We start from the raw sequence: 23,522 nt of genomic DNA, 5'->3' as shown, positions 1-23,522 counted from the left end.
ACCCTTCTACCAATATACTCACTGTCTCGCCTCTGGACCTGTCCAAACCATCGAAGTCTGCTCTCTCTCGAATCTTGTCTCCAAAACATCCAACTTTGGCTGTCCCTCTAATGACCTCATTTCTAATCCTGTCCAACCTGCTCACTCCGAGCGAGAACCTCAACATCTTCATTTCTGCCACCTCCAGTTCTTGTTCCTGTTCTCTCTTCAGTGCCACCGTCTCTAATCCGTACATCATGGATTATCACACCAGTTTTATAGACTTTGCCCTTCATCCTAGCAGAGACTCTTCTGTCACATAGAACACCAGACACCTACCGCCAACTGTTCCACCACGCTTGGACCCGTTTCTTCACTTCCTTACCACACTTTCCATTGCTTTGTATTGTTGACCCCGAGTATTTGAAGTCATCCACCGTCGCCATCTCTCCTCCCTGGAGGTTCACTCTTCCCCCTCTCTTGTCATGGTGCAAAGAGATTCCATCTTTCTTATTGTTCTTCCACCTGCTCCATGCTTTCACTGCAGATCACAATATCTGCGAACATCATGGTCCAAGAGGATTCCAGCCCAACCTCATCTGTCAGCCTCCCTGTCACGACCCATCGGAACGGAGGGTGGACGGACCCAAATGCAGGACTCGGGAGACGCAGAGGTAATTCGGGAAAAAGGTTTATTAATCCAAGGTCGGGGATTGGGCAGCAGTCAGGTGTAGCAGCGGTAATCAGGACGTCGGGCGTAGAGAGCAGATCAGCGGGCAGACAGGAGTCGGTACGCGTGAGATTGATCAAGGAAGGCAGAAGTGTCAAAGGAGTCGGGCTTATGTGGTCGGTTGGAGAATAGGCGGAGGTCGGTCCACACATGAATGCGATCAGAGATATGGGGGTGCTGGAACGGGGCGTGAACCTCAATGATCTGACGGATGACCAGTTGTCAATGAGTCTTATAAGTATCGGGCGTAATCAGCCGATACAAAGTGCAGGTGTGTGCCGACTAATTGGCTGGCCACGCCCATGACACTATCCGTTACTACCGCAAACAGGAAGGGGCTCAGAGCGGATCCCTGATGCAGTCCCGCCTCCACCTTAAATTGTTCTGACACACCTACGGCACATCTCACCGTTCTCTTGGTACTCTGCCATAGGCTTTCTCACATAAATATTAAAGTGTATTTTTTTCATATTAAAAAAAAACAAAAAAACGGACGTGCTTTTATTGTACCTATTTCAGATGAACAAGTGAGAATATCTCAGAGCGGTTGTCTCGGCCCGTCCCGAAATATACTGAGGCACATACGGTGCTGCGTATGTTTACAATAGAGGAATTCTTGGCTATTTTATGTTTACACCAGAAATAAAACACCAGCGATAATTCTCAGGCAGTAAAAGAGGAAGACACCCGCTGCTTGACTTTATGCGGATGCTTTATATTAGGGATGGCAAACATTGATTACAAGAAGCATGTGACCCCTTGGCTAACCCCCCCCCCACCCCACCCCCCATGTCGGTTGAGTCTTAACTCAGCCTTTATAGGAGGAATGTTGGCAAGCTCGGTTTTGTTGCAGCCCACATCGGAGTCGTTTACCTCGGAGTGCCGTTATGAGCGTGACCACATGTAAATGTATCATAACATGTTATTACATAATAACAAAAAAAAATTGTCTTTCTTGGCTGGCGACCAGTCCAGGGTGTAGAAGATAGCTGGGATAGGCTCCGGCACTGCCATGAGGCTTGTGAGGATAAGCAGCTCAGGATATAAATGGATTGTAACATACTCCTTTTTCTTCTTTTTCTTCTTTTCCTTCCGGCTTGTCCCGTTAGTGGGTCACCCCCAGCGTATCGTCTTTTTCCATCTAAACTGAAGATGAACGCTCACGTAAATGCTTGCAATCTCCCCAAATTATAAAAAGTGAAGACAATTTGCAATTTTGGTATTTTAGCAAGAAATGTGAAAGTGACGCAGATGATTTGTTTTCTGGGGGTCGCATCAAATGATGTGGTGGCTCACAAATATATATAGTACTGGATAAAAAAAAAAAATCAAAGAAAAAAATTGTATTGCGCATTTCATACCTAACTCAATGTGTTAGACTTTTAAAAATAAAACATTTTCAACAGAGAAGAAATTAAAAATAATAAATAAAAATAAAAGTATAATTAAAACAGCCTACAGTTGCAAGAATGATCATTTAAAAGTGGAAATAATAATAATAAGAGTTTTTAATCTGGATTTGGAAACATTCACGCTTCGGGTTGACGTCATCTTTGTTGGCAATTTATTCTATTTTTGAGCATTTTTAATAATTCTTTTCATGTTAAAACTTTGAGAAGCACGTCTCTACATACAATTAGCCTCGTATTACATATATTGTGGTTAACTAATGTTTTGAATGAAGGTCGTTTGTGGACCTGTATGTTCAATATCATTGAATGGCTTGATGGCTTTTAATTGAGTTGTTCTTAAATTGTAATTTTTTTAAAAGTGATTTACAACTAAAACAGATTAGAATTCAGTTAATCGGTCCAAATATTGTATTCATTGACTAATGTTTTTGTTTAGCGACGAATAATGAGAGGCAGAGCAATAAAAAATGTTCCACTAGATGGCAGAAGAGGCCGCTTGTTTTTCGTCCCCCAACAAAATAAAAGCCTTTGCTGTTTAAGTCAACCACATTTGAGTGCACCAATTTGTGAGCAGACGGAAACAAAAATCATCTTTTTAGTACGTATAGGTGATATTTTTCTTGGTTGATGTGCCATGAAATTTGAGTGAAATGTTTGCCTTGGCTCAATTAATATTTGGGATTTTTTTTTTCAATCGTATTTTCAGTTTTTGTGGGAATCTTTTGTTTTATTCCCACGCTAAAAGAGTATTGTCAAAATTAGCCGATAAGCAATAAATTTTGAGACATTGTTAATTAATGATGTCGAGCAACACGGTGTCATACGGATACTTTTGACCTCATGTAGCCGTATCTGCCGAGCAATGAATACAGCAACTGGAATAAATAGTTATACAAATTCCTGGGAATTAGAAAACAGCCATCAGAAAATTATTGAATTTTGAAATTTTGCTGCAACTCGATGTAAAAAAAAAAAAAAGTAAAAAATTCAATCAAGTTCGGTGGCATTTGTATAGCATTTGTAATCCTTTAAAGGGGAAGTCCACTCATTGAAAATAACAATGGATCGGATCGGTCATGTCATTGGTACCGTAACTTTGAAATCAAGATTTTCATCCGATATCATTTAAGGTTGTTTATATCGGCAATTTTGAAAGTTCCCGGTCGCTGACGCGTCAGGTGCTTGGACACTTTCCTACACAGTTATTGTCAGCCCCGATTTCTCGGATTTATCCTCATCTGTTGAAGAAATAGAAGCATCGGTTGATCGGGAAAACGGAGGAATATGTCCATGCGGATTTGAACCTGTGGCTGTAAAAAAATTGTTGAATATTCGGATGGTTCTTCGGACGGGAATGACGCAGAGTCTGTGTAGGAATGTAATCTCAACAACCTTAAATGATATCTGATGAAAAGCTTGATTTTAAAGTTACAGTACCAATGACATGATCTATCTGATACGTTGTTGTTTTCAGTAAGTGGACTTCCCCTTTAAAACTTTTACCATCAAGCAGAAGCAAACATATCTTAAAAAAAAAAAAAAAAAGGTACCTGTCTGATCATGTTATTATTACTTTGTGCTCTTATACATGCATGATTTTTTGGTGATTTATTTTTTCCACACTTTTTTTAATACAAACAAAGACAGAAAGAAAGAGAAAAAAGAAAAAAGGGAGAAAGAGGAAAAAAAATACAATTAATTTACATTCATTAATAGTGCGATGATAATAATACTATACCTTGATAAATGAATGATGACTCTCATCTCCAATTATCTGATCTAGTAGGTCATCCTCAACCAAGTTCAAACCCGCAAGTGAGCAAAGAAATTAACCTTAAAGGGAAAACAATAACAATAATCATAGTTGTTCAAAAAAAAAAGCAGAAAAATGATACAATAATACTTACTATGTATGATCTTTTAAACAGGTCTGAATCCCTCAGATTTGCTTAAACAGTCACCCTTGAACCCTCCCACCCAAAAATGAAAAAGAAAATCAAGATGACGAAACTTCAACCGCGTGCGTCATCGAAAATTTCCACGGAGTCCCTGTAAGCCCCATAAGTGTCCAGGAGATGGCAGCATCGTCAAGTTTGTTTTTTTTTTTGTCGCGGAATGTTCCATGCGTCAACCTGCTCCGGCGTCACGCCGCCAGACACGATGACGCAGCTCAACTCTGATTTTGGCTCGGAAACTGTCCTTATATTTAGCACCTCGTTTAAAATTAGACTTTTAGCACTCGGGGAGGGATTAAATTTAGCAATCTGCTGAGTCAAAGTGGAACTCGCCCGCATGGTCGCTAATACTGTGGAGCCCTGGCAGGAGGAGGGTTCAACGTTTAAAGGCGATGAGGTCAAAGGTTATTTGTCGCCTATTAACTTACCGATAAAATTGTTCTTCTTGTAAGATATTTCCATCCATTTTCCCCCCAAAGCGCGTACTGTAGTACCTCGCTAAAGTTGACCAAAGATTCCTGTGAACATTCTCATTTATCCATCCAGGTCGTGAACGGATTGCAACTGGACTCTTCTGGTTCGTTTTGGGCGATTCTGGACCTTTTCAATCCCTAAAATGAGTCCCAGAACCCCCCCCCAAATTTCACAGATCTTGATTTATTTTCTCCATGTATAATTTTTAAACAATCCAGAAAGTTCAAAAAACTACATTAGACGCTAGTTACATCATATTTTAACAAAACTGCAGAAGCCCCCCCAACCCCCACCCACCTCAGTCCCCCGACAAGTCAATGTTTATGTTTTTCGATAGTAATCAGTTGATTTTTTTTTTTTTTTTTTTTTTTTTTTTTTGAGATGTAGTAAACCGGCGGCACGGATCACCTGGAAACTGTTGGCCTCACAGTTCTGAGGTCCCGGGTTCAATCCCGGGCCCCGCCTGTGTGGGGTTTGCATGTTCTCCCCGTGCCTGCGTGGCTTTTCTCCGGGTGGGTTTCCTCCCACATCCCCCCAAAAAATGCAACATTAATTGGACACTCTAAATTGCCCCAAGGTGTGATTGTGAATGCGATTGGTTGTCTGTCTCTATGTGCCCCGCACTCCCCGGGACCCTCATGAGGATAAGCGGCTAAGAAAATGGATGGATGGGTGTAGTAAACGGGCGGAACAGTGGATCTCTAAATTGCCCATAGGAGTGATTGTGAGTGCGGCTGTTAGTCTCGATGTGGCCTGCGATTGGCTGGCGACCAGTTCAGGGTGTACCCCTCCTCTTGCCCGTTGACAGCTGGGATAGTCACTCCCTGTCACCCTTGAGGATAAGCGGCTAAGAAAATGTAAGAAAAACATACTGAGGTCAACCTTTCAATTTTTGGAGGCTAAAAGATTTCCCCCTAATTCTATTTGTAATATTAAATCACAATTTTAATTTTTAGAGCAAATTAAAGTTGATTTTAGAAAGGTTACACTTTGTGCACTTTCATTTCAATAAACTTGCTCCACTCGTACAATTATTTATATGAGCAGAATAAACGAACGAATAAAATGCAAAAGAATCCAAATGTTTGGAATCGTGTGTGCAAGTGCAATAATGCGAAAATATAATACAATAATCGCCGGGATTGGCTTTCAAAATGTCCCCGAAGTTGGAAAAATATGGAATGAAACCAACATTTTCTTGTAAAAAAAATTATATTTGAAAGTAAGTTTACACAAAACCTCTTGCATGACGTTATGGGGACCACAAAGGATTAACTTCGGTAGTTTGCTCTGTTGTATTTATTCATTTATTGATGAATTTATGTGTGATGATGATAATGTATCAGAGATGACCCCCCCCCCCCCAAAAAAAAAAGAAGCTTAAACTGAGGCTGCGAGTATTTGTAGGTAACCTGCAGCAAAATTGCTCGACTGTCACTTTACATCCAAGGTGAAGCCGGGATGTGAGTTTGTTGTGTCCACGAGTTGCTGTGCTTTTTGTGACTCTGATTGGTCCTGGGAGGAAAATGAGATGAGACAACATGGGGGGGGGGGGGGGGGGGCATCCCTCTTTGCGTCGTTGACATGGAAGTGCGAAGGTGTGGGTTGTGTGTCTGTGTGTGCACGTGTGAGGTTAAATATGTATGTGCCTGCTATCTGGGTTTTATACATGGTGTGTATGCAAAGGTTTCAAAGTAGGCTTTGGTTTTCATAGTAGGGTTTTAAAACACCGTTCAGGTTTCAGAGGAGGGTTTTAAAACAGGGTTAGGGCTTCAAAGTCATTTTAGATTTTCAAAGTAGGATTTCAGGTTCAGAATTCAAAGTAGGGTTTAAAAACTGTTCAGGTTTCAAAATCTTGTGAGGGTTCCAAAAGAGGGTTTTAAAACATGGTTAAAGTTCCAAAGTAAGGTTTTAAAACACAGTTAGGATTTCCAAGTGGGTTTTAAAACAAGGTTAGGGTTTCAAAGTAGGTTTAGGTTTCCCTAGCAGGGTTTTGAAAAAGGGTTTGGGCTTCAAAGTAGAGTTTTAAAACGGGGTTAGGGTTTCAAAATAGGATTAGGTTTTCATAATAGGGTTTTGAAACAGGGTTTGGGTTTCAAAGTAGGGTTTCAAAATATTGTTAGGGTTGCAAAGTAGGGTTTTAACACAGGGTTAGGGTTTCAAAATAGGGTTATAAAACATGGTCCAGGTTTTCAAGATAGGGTTTTAAAACACAGTTAGGATTTCCAAGTGGGTTTTAAAACAAGGTTAGGGTTTCAAAGTAGGGGTTTAAAACAGAGTTAGGGTTTCAAAATAGGTTTAGGTTTTCATAGTAGGGTTTCAAAACCTTGTTAGAGTTCCAAAGTAGGGTTTTAAAAGATGGTTAGGGTTTCAAAGTAAGGTTTTAAAACATGGCCCAGGTTTCAAAAAAGGGTTTTAAAACAGGGTTAGGGTTTCAAAATAGGTTTAGGTTTTCATAGTAAGGTTTTAAAACAGGGTTCGGGTTTCAAAACCTTTTTAGGGTTCCAAAGTAGGGTTTAAAACATGATCAAGGTTTCAAAAAGGGGTTTTAAAGCACAGTTTTGGTTGCGCATGATCTTGTGTTGGTGACTTGAGCTTTCTTCCCGATCAGGACTTCCCCTTCAGGCCCGAGTCAACTAAAGTTTTGCCGGTTTTCTCAAGTCCCTCAAATTTTGCTTGGTTTCTCCATGTTAATGTTTACGATCGTCAAAGAGTTGTAAATATCAGACAATACAACCCACTGTGAATTTAATATGCTGTTTTTTAATCGCGAATTTCATTTAAAAAGCATTATCAGGCTCTGTGTGAAAAATTAATTCCCCCCCCATTAATTTTCACTGATAACCCAGACCTGTTCAAATCAAGTCAAAGTACTTGAACAGAATCTATCCCGATAAAATCAAGTCAGATAAAAGATCTAAAAAACAAGATTACGTTGAGACAAAGAATTTCCAGAACAGTCGAGAAATAAAGTAATCGGCACGTATCAATCGTTCTGGAAAGAATTACAAAAGCCAATTTTAAAGTTTGGAACCGAGAACTGAGGCACACTCGAGTTCTGCACCAGGATAATGATCCAAAACGCATAGACAAAAAAAAAAAAAGGTTTTAGAGTGAACGTCAGAGTCCATCCATCCTTCCATTATCTGAGCCGCTTATCCTCAGAAGCGTCACGGGAGCCCTGGAGCCCATCCCAGCTATTTCCTGGTCGGTGTCGGGGTACCCCCTGAACTGGTCGCCAGCCAATCGCGGTGACAGTCAAAGTCCAGATTTCAATCCACTTGACATGTGACCTGAAAGCGCCGTTCATCCTCCAAAACCTTCCTTTTTTTTTTTGCTGAATACAAACAATTCTGAGAGGAAGACGTTAATATGATTTTTAAACGTTGTTACAAAACGACCCTTGGAAATACCCGTAAAAAGCAGTTCTGAAAAAAGAAGAAAGGATCATGTTTTAGGAATCTGTAATTTCTTCTTTTTCATCTGGGTGATATATTACAGTTTGTTTCCGTATCTCTTTCTCTGCTCGTGCAGGATTCAGACTTGTGTTCAAGTGGCTTCAAGCCGCCCGAGGTGGAGGACGGCGAGCAGCGGGGGTCATCCCAAGCGGTCCTTGACAGTCACAACTTTCCTCTCTTATTATCTCCCGGGGACTCACTCGTATTTTCTCTTTGCTTGTCCTCCATCTTTTCGTCACTTGTGCCTCAGACTGTAAACGGGATCCGAGAAACATCTCATCGGCGAAACGTTTGGATCTTGGATGAAATGACGCTTTAGTTTCACACTGTGGTGGGTTCGATTCCTGCGTGGGTCTTCCCCGGGCATTCCGGTTTCCTCCCACAACCCAAAAACGTGCAACAAATTTCCCCTAGGTGGGATTGTGAGTCTCTATGTGCCCTGCGATTGGCTGGGGACCAGTTCAGGGTGTACCTCGCATCCTGCCCGTTGACAGCTGGGATAGCCTCCAGCATTCCACGCAACCCTAGTGAGGATCAGCAGCAAAGAAAATTGATGGATGGATGTACTCTTGTAAGGCGGTACGGTGGTTCAGCTGGTAAAATGTTGTCCTCACAATTCTGAAGACCTGGGTTGGATCCCTGCCCCGCCTGTGTGGAGTTTTCCTGCGTGGGTTTATTCTCAGGCACTCCGGTTATCGTCCCAAATCCCAAAAACATGCAACATGAATTGGACGCTCTAAATTGTTCCTAGGTGGGATTGTGCGATTGGCGAGCGACCAGTTCAGGGTGTACCACGCCTCCTGCCCGTTGAGAGCTGGGATAGGCTCCAGCACTCCACGCGACTCTAGTGAGGATAAGCGGCAAAGAAAATTGATGGATGGATGAAATTGCCCCTAAGTGTGATTGTGAGTGTGGCTGTTTGTCTCCATGTGCCCTGCGATTGGCTGGGGACCAGTTCAGGGTGTGCCTTACCTCCTGCCCATTGACAGCTGGGATAGCCTCCAGCATTCCACGCAACCCTAGTGAGGATCAGCAGCAAAGAAAATTGATGGATGGATGGATGGATGAAATTGCCCCTAAGTGTGATTGTGAGTGTGGTTATTTGTCTCCATGTGCCCTGCGATTGGCTGGCAAACAGTTCAGGGTGTACCCCACCTCCTGCCCGTTGACAGCTGGGATAGGCTCCAGCACTCCACGCGACCCTAGTGAGGATAAGCGGCAAAGAAAATGGATTGATGGATGGATGTACTCTTGTAAGGCGGTACGGTGGTTCAGCTGGTAAAATGTTGTCCTCACAATTCTGAAGACCTGGGTTGGATCCCTGCCCCGCCTGTGTGGAGTTTTCCTGCGTGGGTTTATTCTCAGGCACTCCGGTTATCGTCCCAAATCCCAAAAACATGCAACATGAATTGGACGCTCTAAATTGTTCCTAGGTGGGATTGTGAGTCTCTATGTGCCCTGCGATTGGCGAGCGACCAGTTCAGGGTGTACCTCGCATCCTGCCCGTTGACAGCTGGGATAGGCTCCAGCACTCCACACAACCCTAGTGAGGATAAGCAGCAAAGGAAATTGATGGATGGATGGATGGATGGATGGATGGATGAAATTGCCCCTAAGTGTGATTGTGAGTGTGGCTGTTTGTCTCCATGTGCCCTGCGATTGGCTGGCGACCAGTTCAGGGTGTACCTTACCTCCTGCCCATTGACAGCTGGGATAGGCTCCAGCACTCCATGTGACCTTAGTGAGGATAAGCGCCAGAGAAAATAGATGGATGGGTGGATGGATGTACTCTTGTAGACACACACAGACAAATGCACGTGTATTAAAAAAAGTATTTGACCCCAAGAACCCTGAAGTGACCATCACATACAAAAAAATACTCCATTTAAACTATAAAACTATTTTCCGTCTTGGATTTTTTTTTTTTTGTAATCATAAACAACATGAAAATATTTTTTCAGTGCAATAAATAGTGCATCTTATGGATATCAAAGTATAGATTTGACCACGCCTGTCATATGTATGCCGACTGGCAGAGAGAAATTCCTTGTGTGTTTTTACACACTTGGCCAATAAAACGGATTCTAATTCTGATTCTGATATTTTTATTTATCCAATAGATTCCTGTCAATAACACGCTGTTCTACCTGAATAGCCCCTGAGGAAGATAAAAATGAATCTGAATCTGAATTTTACAGTGATTTCCCAACCAGCCGCGGGCAGCTTCCAAAACTCCGATACTGTGTGTCGGCACTGTGTTCATGTTGACGCTGTAAAGATTCGCATCCAGTACACTTTTTCCCTAAGGAAATACTGACTTTGCAAATCATCTGCTGACGTCATCAAATCTTAATAATAGACAGACATTTTTAAGAAGCCTCGTAACATTTCAAAATGTCACGAGTGGACAAATAAGTTAACCAAGTGTTTTAAAAAAAATCAACAACACGTGAACGATGCTTATTGAACAAATTGATTCGCTTCAAAGCTTTTAACTTTTCACTAATGTCACGTGTATGATTAAAAAAAAAAGTGAAGTAATGTTCATAGCAAAACAGAAAAATGAAACTGCTTCAAGTGTGGGGAGGCAAAAAGTGATGACTATCTATCTATCTATCTATCTATCTATCTATCTATCTATCTATCTATCTATCTATCTATCTATCTATCTATCTATCTATCTATCTATCTATCTATCTATCTATCTATCTATCTATCTATCTATCTATCTATCTATCTATCTATCTATCTATCTATATCTATCTATCTATCTATCTAAATATGGAAGTAAATATGTGCCACCAGGATTTGAATTTGAAATGTAAAGTGATCACATTTTCAATCGTTGCTAGAATTCGGTGTCTGAAATCCAAGGGGCTACAATTCGCGGCTACTAAAGCATACATTTTAAGCAAAAAATAAAATTTCTTAAATGATTTTATTATATAAAGTATTTAAACTATACATGTATTTCTACTATGCAGTTTGTTATCAGGAAAAGATAAAAAGAAATGCTTTAAAGAGCCCAATTTTTTTAGTTTGGAATGCATTATTTCTTTTTCCATTCATTATAATGGGAAACACCGATTCGGTTTTCGAACAAATCACTTCTCGAACCGTTTTCCGCAACGGATTGTGGCCGAGAACCGAGGCGTCACTGTATGTGACGTCACGTGACTAAAAAAGCGTAACTGCGATTGGCTGCGTGTTCGGTTCTGACCTGAACTAGCCCCGCCTGGTGGCTGAATTTCAGACAGCGAATTGTAGCCGGTTGAATTGTTAACCTTGAAACGTTACACTGAAATACGACTATTGAAAATGTGATCACTTCAGATTTCAAATTCAAATCCTGTTTTCTGTGGCATTTCAAATTCAAATCATTCATACATGTCATACATTTCTAAATTTTTAATTCAGCATGACCTTGGCGACAACTTAAGACACTCGAAAAAGCAGGAAAAATCCATTTTTACTTTCAAAGAAAGCTCAAACACGGCATTTCCGTTGTTTTTACCACGTTGTGCTTGATTTGACTCCATCATTTACACACAGATGAGCAATTTTCTTCAATGGGCTCGGGGGGGGGAATTTTCCTTCATGTAAAGATATGTCCTCCATAAGAAATTGCTAACTTGTGATCAAGTTACAGCGTAAATGTCATTTAGAGAATCGGACAAAAAAATGACTCATTGTAACTTCCTGTTTATCCAAACTGGAGGCTAAAGGTGTTCCATGAACTTGTACATATCGCACCAAAAAATAGTCTAAGTCCGCAATAGGCTACGTGATTAATGCGGGATAGAATTTGGATAGGAAGGTAAATCGTGCTTATGTAATGCTGGAATTGGTATGTTGGCCTTTGTGCTTAAAAGTGCAGCAGGCAATACTTTTTAAACGTGACATTTTCTATGAATTAATTAGCATACTGTAGTGCAGAGTCAGACAGGTTCATGTGGCAGAAAAGCCGAACGGCGTTCACCTCACTCGTTTTAGTACCCTGTCAGATCTTACGATTGGAAACAGCTAATCAATCCTCAAATATGAGCCAGTAGTCATAAAAAGGGAGCCCTCGGGTTAAGACGGTCTCGACCTAAGACGTTTCTACTTTACAACGGCCGTCCCCCGTCCGCCATTTTGTCCGGCTAATGCTAATAGGCTAATAATTGTCTGTGTTTGTGCGCCGGGAGTATGTTCGCATTTCTTGCCCTCCTTTTTTAGACATTATTGCCCCAAAAAAGAAAGCTGTGTCTTTTAGCGATGCTTCTGCAGCCAAAAGAAAATTAATTTACCATGGAAACGAAGCTCAAGATCATAAAAAGATTGGAGAAAGGAGAGGCAGCAACACCACCAAGGCTTGATCAAGTTGATCACTTGCCTTTTATTTAACTGATTGTACAAATCTTGGGAAGGAACCCAAAACCGATCCCATTAAACCAGGAACGTTTCATGTTTTTTGAAGTAGTTAATCATGAATAAGTTAGCCCCCCCGCTCCCTCCACCTCCCTTCCATACACAGACACGTCCTCGGATGATTGGATTTTCAACGTAAAGATATACCCAACCACCCGTACTTCTGGACTAGATAAGAACTGGAAAATTTGTTTGTCAGCACCCCCACACCATCACCGCCTCTTGTTGACATTTAACCAGCAAGGGGGGGTGGGGGGGGGCACATTGTATGGGTCCGGGGGCACCACCTAGGAGCGTCGCATAGGGCGCCACTGCCACGGATCACAGCATCGATACGTCAGGCAGTGGGACGGAGGCAGAGCGGTGAGAAGGCAAAATATTCAGTGGGTCAACGCATTCAAAGCCTCGTCACGTTGCAGTGAGCTGCAATCTCCCCTCCAGTCCATACCGGGAAGGTTACATAAGTAAATTTATTGATTTCGTGAGCGTGAGCGTCAGAATACCGAGTGACAGTCAGGGTTGAGCCATCCTGCTGGCCCGAATGCCTCGTACAGTACATGTCGCATCGTGTCACTGCGTAAAAAAAACAACACAGTGGGCGTCACAGTATTAGCGCGAACAGAACGAAGCAACGGATTTGTATGACATTAATAATTTATTTAGGGTGACTATTTGGGGGTTTCTGGAACAGGATAAAGGAGGAGTGAAACATGACAAGGCAACAATGGCAAAATAACAGATCACATGATAATAATCTTGTCAATGGACTCAAAGCAGAGAGTACAAAAGAAGAGCATTTTCATTTTCCAATCAAACTGAATTTATTCAAACAATTGTGCACGTGAATGTGAGGAACAACTACGTAACGCAAAGCAGATAGCCAAAAAAAAAAACCTACAAAAGGATCAAATAAATAACTCGGAGGACAGGAGAAAACGAAAAGAGGTTGGACGGACCCTGCGGGAAGAGGACGTCAAACGAAAGAATCCACCCGCAGATTCTAAACTAATCGAGGAAAAAGACACACCAAGCAAACAAAATGGAAATTTGCATTTTCAATTGTGCTAGAAAAATGTTAACACAACTGGAGGGTTACGATGAACTATTGACAAGGAAAATATGTTGTAATTACGCAGAGTTGATAGAGTGTCTCCTGTACAAAAATAGCCAGATCATTGTCACTGTGGTGTAGAAGACCCTGCTAAAGAAATCCTCTTTTGGTTTCCCTAGCTTAGAGAAAACGGGTGAGTGGATGTTGCGGATGAGGGTCAGACCCCTTGAACCATATTCCTATGTCATGACCCATCGAAACGGAGGAGGACCCAAATGCAGGACTCCAGAGACGCAAAGGTACTTCCGGAAAAGTGTTTATTCGGTCCAAAGTCGGGGATCAGGCAGACAGTCAAGTGGGGCAGCGGTAATCAGGACGTCGGGCGTAGAGAGCAGCTTCGCGAGCAGGCAGGAGTCGGTACACGGGAGATCGATCAGAGATAGCAGGAGTGTCAAAGGCTTGCGGGTTTCGGTCGGAGAACAGGCAGAGGTCGGTACACACGGGTTCACAATCAGAGATACGGGAGTGCAGGAACGGGGCATGAGTTGCGACGATCTGGCAAAGACCAGCCGTCCCCTGGGTCCTATATATACCAGAGTCAATCAGCCAGCATGAGGCGCAGGTGTGCGCCTCCTAATCACTGCGATTGTGCGGGAACCCGCACAGCCCGGGCTGGACCAACAGAACCATGACACCCTACCAGCTGGCAAGATACATCACACCTATGTCTCTCCTTCTGGAGTCACAGAATCAGGCAAAGGAAGAGGACGTACTACCAGAGAACTCAGCAGGCGGATGGAGACTAGTTTCAGGAGAGAAAGTACACCAGCCAAGTCTTGAGGTGGGGAAGAAACAGAGTCCATTTTAAGAAGACCAATCAATTGTGGACCTTTGTCGCCGCAGCTAAATGCAAATCTCTTGCGGATAGCCGAACCTGAAGTCCACGATATTAAGAAGGAGCCAGACTCCTTTGGCAGTCTGTGTGGCAAGTTGCCAGTTGCGAGAATTACAGGACAGACCAGCACAAGTGTCCCGCCAAACGTGATGCACATACCGGAGATGAACGTGAACCAACGGAATGGAAATGCAATTTATTGTGATGGAAACAGAAAAGCCTTATAAATATAATCAGTCTTGACAGGTGACATAGCTGTGTTTGTGGAGGCGAGCAAGGTGTGGGTGAATTCTGAACATGGGAGGCGGGAGGATCAGGACGAAGGGTGCCAGTGGCAAATTCAGTACAGTACAGTGCAGATTCAAATTCCAGATTCAGCCACTCGGTCTGGCCGCTGAACTGTGGATGATTATCGGACACAAGGTAGGACTAAGACCCCAATGCCTTCTAGAATCCCCTTCAGACCTCGAAGATACAACCAAGGGTCCCTTACCAGATACCAGGTCACATATAGATATTGATAAATAGATATGCAGCTTCCAGAAAAGAACAACTTGGAAAAAGTGTTCTCTAGACAAAATGGCAGAACTCCTGCGGGACATTGGAAGACCAATGATGGGGTCCAGGCCAATAGTCTTATTTGAGTGCTGGCCACCAAAACCTCTGAGTAATCAAAAATCACGAATAGCTGACTCCTGGATGACCCAACACTGTTGCCAGAAAGTTACTGTAAACTTGAATTTGAGGAATTTACTTATTGGGGGGCTGCCATGATTTCAAACAAAGCCTCTGAAACCAACCGTAACAGGTCAAGTGGTGAGCAAGAAAGCCTGGTTCACTGTCCAAACGAAATCAGCCCAAAGCTGTTCTACCAGGTTGAGGCCAGGATTCTGTGCCAGTCAGGTTCATCCACACCAAAGTCTCTTGTCCAATGTGCATTGGTGCACAGCCGTGCGAGAAATGGAAGAACTGTTCCTAAAGTTGGGACCAAGGAACTGTCCAAAATATTGGCCACTTAGTTGCAGTGAATGTAACTGAAAGATTCAGGATCCCAAAAGCTTTTGGACGATTCATTGCCCAGTTTGGGCATTTTAGAAACCTGGATAGATACTTTTATAGATCCTAGAAAATGAAAAAGTGGAACAATTTTAATGGCGCAAAATTACAAACCCCTGGACGGTACCACACAGCGAAAGATGGGATTTCCGACACCCGCTGTCACTTGCCACAATCCCGTCTTTGGGAAGACCCCCCTATCACAGTGATGTCATCACTTTCAGCCACCGCGGCTCTGCCAGCCCCCGTCTCCACCAATTAGCTTCAACATAATATCTCTATTCTCGTTATATTGTTGTCACTTTTTATTAAGTGAAAGGTCTTTTTCTATTAACATCATCATTAGTCCTTTTCAAGTATGAGACAAACAAGGGTGTTTGGAGAAATTGGAGGCTGGGATCAGGCTCTCTCGGGATCATTTGTTCCCTTTCCGCCACGAGCAAGGCAAGCGGGCCTAAACCACGTGGAAATGCTCCAGTATTATGAAAATATCTTTGAAAAGAAAATGATCTGTTGCACAAATTTAACGTATCTGAAGTATAAAATCATATGGCGCATATGTGGAAAATGTTCAGTGCTAGCGTTTAACAGGGGTGTCAAACGCATTTTTGTTCAGGGCCCGCATTTGCCCCGTTTTGACCTCAACTGGACCAGAGCAGTCATTTTGCAACTCAATAAGCTAGAAATAACTTGTACATTTTCTCCAGTTAAATTCCATCTATCCATTTTCTGTACTGCTTATCCTCAGTACGGGGCACACCCCGAACTGGTCGCCAGCCAATCGCAAGGCACATATGAACCATTTCTTAGCCGCTTATCCTCACAAGGGTCACGGGGAGCGCTGGAGCCTATCACAGCTGTCAATGGGCAGGGGGCGGGGTACGCCCTGAACTGATTGCCAGCCAATCACAAGGCACATATGAACGCTCAACTATTCGCACTCAATTAATGTACGACGCATGCAGGTTTGGGGTTTTCTCCACAGTACCTGGCGAAAATATTTTAAAAAATGTGGTAGTGCATGAAAAATTATAAAAACAACTTAATTTGAATTAAAGCTATTGAGTGACAATTCTTCATAGTCTTCAATACATTACAAATTAAAAATATTAAAAATGAAAACCATTGTCGGGCGGCACGGTGGGTCAGCTGGAAAGCGTTGCCCTCACAGTTCTGAGATCCCGGGTTCAATCCCGATCCCGCCTGTGTGGAGTTTGCATGTTCTCCCCATGTGCCTGCATGGGTTTTCTCCGGGTACTCCGCTTTCCTCCCACATCCCAAAAAACGTGCGACATTAATTGGACACCCCTTGGTGTGGATGTGAGTACGGCTGTTTGTCTCCATGTGCCCTGCGATTGGCTGGCGACCATTTCAGGGTGTACCCCGCCTCCTGCCCGTCGACAGCTGAGATATGCTCCAGCACTACCCGTGACCCTCGTGAGGATAAGCGAATGGCTGAAGGGTGTTGTCCTTCCCCACGGACCAGATTGAACCCCTTGACAGGCCCTGGTCCTGGCCCACAGGCTGTACTTTTGACACCTGTGATTCAGAGCAAGGGTCACCAACAAGAGGCCCAAAAGATTTGCCCATGACAGGCCTGTTCTAAAATTAGCTCGCCGGTGAAATTAATCTCCCGATATCATACCAATGATCCAGAAATCATTTAGATCAATGTCATTCATTGTTTACTAGTCGATAATTAAAGATAATAGTATTTTTTTTTTAAAGTATGTATCAAACTGGTAGCCCTTGACTGTAATTGTCAACGAAGAAGTTTCAAAAAGGTTGGTGACCCCTGACCTTGATTTGGAGGAATGAGTTTAGCTGTCTCAACACACTTGACAAGATTATGAAACCGCTGGGTGTGAATTACATGAATCATTTAGGAAATTGCGACTTTACTTTTAGTTGTGGGGGGGATCCCCAAGGTTCAAGTAAGAGAGCTTTTACTGGAACAAACAATCACAAAGTGAAACGGCGACTCGAACCGAGGGCGGCGGTTACTGCTCCCTGAGGAGCTCGACGGGCACTTTGGACCGTCGTGCAATCTACAGCTGCGTTTAAAAAAAAAAAAAAAAAAAAAAAAAAAAAAGATACTTTTATCTGAGATTGTCAGCAATTATCCGGACGGCCGTCGTGCACACTCATACCCAGAACTGCGTGTCCAGAAATGTAAACTGCATTGCGCAATCCTATTGTAATTAGATACTTGGCAGTGGAATTTCCTGGTGAAGGGAAACTATTTCGTGAGGAATGTGAGACATCAAACTGAGACTCAAACTTCCTTTTTGGACATATTTTAAACAGACTACTTTGAATGTGTCTCACCCAAACTCTATTTACAATTTTCTAGCTGTTTATTTTGGAATACTGTCATCAAAGTCGCAAAGCTGTCTTACCTGTTGCCAGTGTGGCGTAAATTCCCCCCTCGAGGGCCCAAGCTGTAAACGTTAATGTCAACGATTGTTTGCCTCCGTGTTCATTATTTATCGTATCCCCATTCATTGTTACGACATACGAAAGCTGTGATTGATCCTGTGATTGATATTTATTTATTCTTTTGCAGTTTCTCATTTACACCGACTTGGGGGAAGTTTTAAGGATCAGCGACTTGCCTGAGGATACTTCGACAGGGGACGGTTTGACCTGGGATTCGAACCGCTGACCCTTGACAGGCGACAGTCAGATAGGATCGGCTCCATCCTCCCATTTACTCATTGTATGGCGGTAGCACCCCTTTATTCAGCCAAACATAGTGTATATATCGTTATATTTCTAAAACTGACAACCACAATATCATCTGCGAAGATCACGGTCCAAGGGGATTCCAGTCTAACCTCATCTGTCAGCCTATCCATTACTACCGCAAACAGGAAGGGGCTCAGCGCAGAACCCTGATGCACTCCCACCTCCACCTTAAATTCTTCTGACACACCGACGGCTCATCTCACCGCTGTTCTGCTGCCCTCATACATGTCCTGTAGTATTCTAACATATTTCAGACTTCTGCATGCAGTACCACAGTTCCTCTCTTGCTACTAAAAGTCACTTTTGCATTGACGCATATGCTGAAAAAAAAAAAAAAAACGTTTACTCATCGGACCAGCACGACAAATGCGCATCTATCCACACATAGACATAACACAAATGTCATTCTGAGCAGGGAAAATAAGTAGGTCAAGACTTCAGGATACATTGTACACACTTGGCCTGGTTAAATGCGATATAATTAACTGTAATTCATACAAAATGTTCAAGGGTAGCGTTAAATCTGTTCATTTTGGTAGCGTTTAAGGTTCTAGATCAGGGGTGTCAAACTCATTTTTGTCGCGGGCCACATTGTAGTTACGATTTCCCTCAGAGGGCCGTTATGGTGAAACCGTAGAAGTCCTGAATCGCCTCATCAAATTTACACATGAAATTTATGAACTTGGAATTGGAAATCAAACGGAATGGGGTTTTTCAACCATTGTTCGACACAAAAATGCTGATGCTCGCAACATTATCATTTATGAAATGTTGGGACATATTTTCACAAGAATCATGGATTTTGACACTGATGATTGCCCTTCGCAGGCCACATAAAATCATGCGGCGGGCCGGATCTGGCCCCCGGGCATTGAGTTTGACACCTGTGTTCTAGACGCTAGGACGGAGAACAATGCTCTGATGACATAAAAACTCGTTTTTCAAATTGCATAATTTAGGCCACTTTCAGGTTAAGTCAACGTAGATCGGAATGGAGATACTTGAAAGTAGCTGAATCAAAATATTTCATACAGTATTTTTAATTCTGATAAATTTGAAAAAAAAAAAAAAGGATATCATCTTGCATCGTAAGTTTCACAGTAATGATGACATTTATACTGACGGTCGTACTTATGAGCCGCACATTTATTTTTGCACTTGTATAACACGTATGACTGCTCAGTGGTACTTTTTTTTTTTTTTTTTTTTTTTTTGCATGTGCACTTGATAAACGTTTGCGGCGAGCCCTGGAACAGACTCTCTGTTTCCATTGTTTCCTTCAAAAGAAAAAAAAAAAAATCCTCTCCACGTTTTTAGACTGCTGCGGTCCACGAGCGCGCGAGAACAGACTGTACCTCAAAGGTTGAACTGTAATTAAAAGTGTCAGATTATGAATTATTATGTCACCGGTAGCGTTTGGTGGTACAACATACCGGCGTTAAGACAGTTTATAGATGCCAGCGGAGCTTATCCAAGATGGCGCTCTATTTCTCGACAACAAAAACGGTCAAATGTGTGTTAAAACTCAAAAGAAATGAGTTTGGGATTCTTTTTTTGGGGGGGCAGGGGGGAGTGTAGCTTTTTATCATTGCATTATCATTCTGCAAAACCTGCCAGGGCCGCATGCTTGACGTGCTCTTTACAAGACGGAGAGAAGAGAGAGCGCATACCTGACCTCATTTCTCAACCGTTTTCTCCACCTTACACTTTTTTTTTTTTTTTTTAAACATACTGGCCCTTTAAATGGCTGCAAATTGTCATCTCGCAGCACGCAACTTTGCTGAGTCATCGGGTTCAAGGCTTCTTCTGCAACCGCTCCTCGTTGGGTTCGGCTTCCGCCGCTACGCACAAGCTGGTTGGCCGCCAGCGTGACAAATCACTTTCTTTTGACCGTGGGAGTTCTTTAAAGTGACAGAGGCAGCTCCCTCGACTCCCTCGACTCCCTCGACTTCCCTTTGGCTGACCTGTGACTGACGGTGAGGGCGCCTGGGTGAACCGCCGTCACGCAGCACGTGCGTTACTCCTTGCCAGGTCCCTAAAATAATCTGCGTGGTATGCGTGCAACAGAGGAAATATACCGTACTCGTGTTTCTGCCACTGGAGGAAAACCATTTACATATGACCCCAAATCATTCATTGCTGAAAACATGCAAAGACTGAGGACAATTTAATCCAGAATTGTTGAGATGTATCTAAAAACTCCTTTTCACCATCTCAGCTGGCTAAAAATTGGGTTGCAGCTTGTTAACTGATCGCTGGAATTCCGCGTTACCTAGAAATAATAGCTTGGCCTATTTCTAGCACAAAGCGTTACATTATGCAGCTCGCCATCACGCTCCGACTACAACCCGGAAAAATGCGTCTTCCCCTCAAGGGTTATGTAACGTTTGGACTGGCGTCTCTGTTGTGGTGACTCGCACGTGGCTCGTAAAGCGAGTTGGATAGCGCCACGGCGATCTGGCCTGCTACTCGCAAGCTAGTATGAGTTGCTGGTGGGTTTGCGGACCGGCGGACTGGCATCGACTGCGTCAAGTGCTCCAGAGCCTTGCTGCATGACAGACAGATGACAGGTACAGTGAAGAAAATATGTATTTGAACACCCTGCTATATCGCAAGTGCTCCCACTTAGAAATCATGGAGGGGTCTGAAATTTTCATCGTAGGTGCATGTCCACTGTGAGAGAGAGAGAGAGAAAATCCAGAAATCACAATGTATGATTTTTTTTAACGATTTATTTGTGTGATACAGCTGCAAATAAGTATTTGAACACCTATCTATCACCTGGACTTCTGACCCTCAAAGACCTGTTAGTCCACCTCCACTCCATGTATGATCCTGAATCAGATGTACCTGTGGGAGGTCGAAAGCTCTATAAAGACACCTGTCCACCCCATACAATCAGCAAGACTCAAATTTGTAACTTGGCCAAGACCCAAGAGCTGCCCAAAGACATCAAAGACAAAATTGTACAACTCCACACGGCTGGAAAGGGCTACGGAGATATTGCCAAGCAGGTTGGTGAAAAAAAGGTCCACTGTTGGAGCAATCATTAGAAAATGGAAGAAGCTAAACATGTCAGCCAATCTCAATCGGAGTGGAGCCCCATGCAAGATATCAACTCGTGGGGTCTCAATGATCCTTAGAAAGGCGAGGAATCAGCCCAAGACTACACGACAGGACTTGGTCAATGACCTGAAAAGAGCTGGGACCACCGTTTCCAAGGTAACTGTTGGTAATACACTAAGACGTCATGGTTTGAAATCATGCATGGCACGGAAGGTTCCGCTGCTTAAACCAGCACATGTCAAGACCCGTCTTCAGTTTGCCAATGACCATGTGTATGATACAGAGCTGTCATTAGAGAAAGCTCTGTGGTCAGATGAGACCAAAATGGAACTTTTTGGTCATAATTCCACAAACCGTGTTTGGAGGAAGACGAATGATGAGTTCCATCTCAAGAACACCGTCCCTACTGTGAAGCATAGTGGTGCTAGCATCATGCTTCGGGGGTGTTTTTCTGCACATGGGACAGGACGACTGCACTGTATCAAGGAGAGGACAGCCTTGATCCTCCTGCGACCTTTGTGAGGTTAAGCAGCTAAGAAAATGGATGGATGGATGGATGGATGGATTTCAGACCCTAATCTTACATACATGCTGATTTATTTGTTTTAATCCATTCAAATTTGGTAGACTATTTTCTGTAGTGTATCAAATTTTTAAGACACTTTTTTGGGGCGTCTTTGGTTCCTCTTTAAGTCTTGCCGTCCTTCTTTTTAAAAGTAACGATTGCACTTCATGTTGTTTTTCATACCGATAATTAAGTTACATAACTTGAGGCTTGTCACATTGGCAGCAACCGTTATACAAAACTGGAACTTCAAAGGGCCATCACGCTGATCAACGTTTGATTTAATTTAAAGCAATTTCTGGGCAGAGGGAATAATGGATTTCATTTAGCGCGCCGTACAAGAACCTTTAGTTTTCGGTTTTACATGTAATGTTTTGAAGCTTTTAAAAAACAACAACAAAGAAATGTACCTTATCTTTGATAACGAGTGATGACATACTTCTCTCACATGCTTCTTCTCATGACACCTCTTATTGAGTCTGGGCGTTCATATGGAATAAGTGTTACACAAAAAGCCACAAAATACCAAAGGAAACATTTGATGCTCGCTGAACAGGGTTGTTTTTTCTTCTTCTTAAGGTGCACTGACATCCAGCACACCTGATTATTAACAGTAGATGATTAATTAACATAGTTAGGTATGTGGACATGGATGCCATTCCAAAGTAACTCGCTGCCTTCAGGTTGTCTATAGAGCTCGTGCACCGACGTCATAAAATCACGTGACTTTTGTTTACGTCGCCACATTGCCGATCTAACAAAGCAATTTTCTATGCTAAGTCGGTTGGAGACGACGCGAAAATATGTCTTGTAGCATGACGCCCAGAGTTTTGTCCGATACCGTTAAACATTTAGAAGGTGATAATAATAAATGAAGGTTAGAAAAATGAGAGACACCTGTCATAGAGGACCCATATTTTTCGGCGATAAGAAATCGGACTGTTAATTCGCTTCCCTTTGTCGTGGGCAACTGAATCTACACATGGATCTGGTGAGTAAGTCGTCGAGATCTACACGGAAAAGATTGAAAGCGTATAAAAGTCTGGACGCAAACAAATAGTTCATTGGAATAAATCCGACATAGTGACGGGTTGACGGCTCGTGAACGCGGAAGCGTATTCGGCTACACGTTAACCTTTGCCGGAATCCATCGATCTTTTCAGCTCGTATTCAATACAAATACCAATATTTAACTAGGTTTTACACAAAATTTCATTCATTAACTATGATTGGAAAAAAAAGAGGACAGGGAGTCGGCTCATCCGTACACGGAAGCGTGTTGCGGCCGCACACACACACACACACACACCTGTAAACCAATCTATGACAGGCGTTTTTTTTTTTTTTTTTTAATATGCATTGTTCTCAAATGAGTCAATTTGGCATAAATACTTCGTAATTTGAGATTTAGAATAATTCTGACCTTTAATGTATGTGTGTCTATTTGGTTGGGCACCAGCTAACACGTTTAATTGGCGAAATCCTGCTATCTTTTCTGGTCTTTTCAGCTAATATACCACAGAATGATCTCTTTGAATATCTGTCTCGTCTGTTGTGACAACCAACAGCACGACAGGTCTCGGGTATTGTAAATATTCTCCGGTTGAATGTCTCCCACAATGTCGAGCAGCTCCGTTTAACCTGCAATATGGCGCCGTGAAAATGGTGACGTCACGTGCACGAGCTCAATACCCTAAAATGACTTCCTTTTTGTTGTGAAGCA

This window comes from Syngnathoides biaculeatus, chromosome 8 (genome assembly GCF_019802595.1).
Source record: "Syngnathoides biaculeatus isolate LvHL_M chromosome 8, ASM1980259v1, whole genome shotgun sequence".
Classification (NCBI taxonomy): domain Eukaryota; kingdom Metazoa; phylum Chordata; class Actinopteri; order Syngnathiformes; family Syngnathidae; genus Syngnathoides; species Syngnathoides biaculeatus.
Note: the sequence above shows the minus strand (reverse complement) of the source record.